This window comes from Callithrix jacchus, chromosome 10 (genome assembly GCF_049354715.1).
Source record: "Callithrix jacchus isolate 240 chromosome 10, calJac240_pri, whole genome shotgun sequence".
NCBI classification, from domain to species: Eukaryota; Metazoa; Chordata; class Mammalia; order Primates; family Cebidae; genus Callithrix; species Callithrix jacchus.
Genome location: NC_133511.1, coordinates 28,579,724 through 28,581,964, shown reverse-complemented (window position 1 = coordinate 28,581,964; position 2,241 = coordinate 28,579,724).

The window sequence follows — 2,241 nt, the reverse complement described above, 5'->3', positions numbered from 1 at the left end:
TCCGACTGGTGTGAGTGTCCAGGCTTCGTGAATAACCCGCCGTGTGTCTCTGGGTGTGAGATTTGGGCTATGGGATGTGCCCGCAAATATCCTAGAGAAGGAAAAATTTGTCTCTGTTGAAAATCTACTAGGGATGTCAAAATATGAAACAATATTTGTTAATATGAAATTCTGGGTAAAACATGACAAAGCTTCTCAAGATAGACAATAAGAAACAAGGAGAAATGGTGAGCATCCTCTTACAGAAAGACCCCCGACTCCTGCATTTCAAGAGTTGGTCCCTGCCCTAGAATGAGGCCACAGTGCCTGTGTGGAGGGGTCTCCACAGTTAGGGAAGGATGAAAGGTCACCCTCCCCAGCACAGCAGATCCTGCCATCTTGTTCCCACCTACCCTTCTGCCTTATCCGCCAGCACATCGTTTTTTAAGCCTGGCTTTCTCCCCTTGAGTAGTCCCCCTTTGCTCTCTGGCCCCCACACTGTTTTTTCTTCCTCTACTCCCCACCTTCCATGACCACATGTTGTAATTTTAATCTTTCTATAGTGTCCAGTACAACAGCACCATCTCTGTGAAGCCTCTCCAATTTTCCCAGCTGGACGTAACTTCTGTATATTTGTAACCCTTCCTATGCTTCTATGCCTTATTACGTTTGTGACTATCTTCCCCTTTATAAGAAATTCAACTCTTGAAGGACAAGGGCCATATTTTATTCATCTTTGCAACTCCTAAAGGGCCTGGCATGCTGCCTTTTACCTCAAAAACTTTGGATGAATTAAATGGAATCATCCAAATTTTCCCTTCATTCAATTCAATTTTTTTCTTTTCAAAAAAAGGCCTTCAACCTGGAATTTCTCATTGAGTGAGATACTGTCCTCTGAAGTGGCAGCAAGGTTTCAGAGGAACAGCGTTTGTATCTCTTGCATGTGGCTTTCTCAAAACCTTTCCCCTTTAAGAGTGTATAAGAATGCTCCTTCCATCTTCGCATCTCAGTGGATTATTCAGTTCTCCTCTGTTGCAAACACATTCGGATTTTACCAACACTCTTTCATGAGACAGGAACTTTCAAGAAAATCAGGTCTCAAAGGTAGAAGAGCCTATTCCAGCAGAGTCCCTCTGTCCTGTTCCCTTTAGGAGCTGGATGGCCTGTGGGGTGATGTGCCTTGCCGCTGGTGGTGTCATCTACATGGCTGTCCTTCCTCAATTAAAGAAGGGCACTCACAGGTCAGCATCTGTATAGAGCGGTGACTTGGGATTTCTTATGTATGAATGGGAAATAGCTTGTAGGTTTGTGGCTACATGAAGCAAAGGTGCAGCTCAGTCTCACTGTGTTTGAATACATGTCGGTGAGCTAGTTTTGCAAAACGCATGAGACTGTGGTGATAAAGTCATTTATCAATGAGACGCGCTAGTGGACACTGCTAGGCTCTTCATGTCTGACTCTCGCAGCTGCCAAACATGTTTTGCACGTCACTAAACAAGACCCGCATCCACTGCTTTCTTAGAGCTACAGTCAAGGAGAGGAAATACTATCCACCGGAAAAAATCACAACCACTGTCCAAACACGAGCATTAGTCTTGGAGTTGCATTCCTGAAAAAAGTCTCTGCCCTCAGCCAAATCTTTAGAGGAGCTCATGGGAGAAACCAGGGGGAGATGCCAAAATGCAGGTGATGGTGACGGCTGCACCTGGAGGATTCATCCCTTTCCTCCCACCAGCAAGTGGGTGCTGGGTGAAGATACCCCTCAGTCACTCAGCATTAGTTACTGCGCCATTCTTACCTGGGTGTGTTGGGGTGGGGAGGGGGATGGCTGCCACTCCCAGGGACCCAGGAGCTGTGGTTCAGGTGACTGCGGTTCAGGGCAAGTGAGATGCTCCTTCTGAATGGCATAGAGACCCAAGGTCAGGGCATGGCATACAGACCCACCAACATGCCTTGGCGTCATCTTGCCTCATTTCGTTATGAATTATTCAAAGATAAAAAGGAACAGTGCCTTTAAAATTTATTTTTAGTAATCTACATATAATGTTTAAAAAGGCTCTTGTTCACACTATCCCCTCTATATTCCTCTCCACACTCTCATATAACTAGATCAGAAATTTTATTAAATCAATACTCAATGCGGCATTCTGATAACTCTAATATTGTTCACAGCCGAATCAAATGTACTTATAAGTATATTTTCTCTCCTTTCTTGCATTTAGTGGAGTTAACAATGCTCTTCTTTTCTTATTTACATAGTTC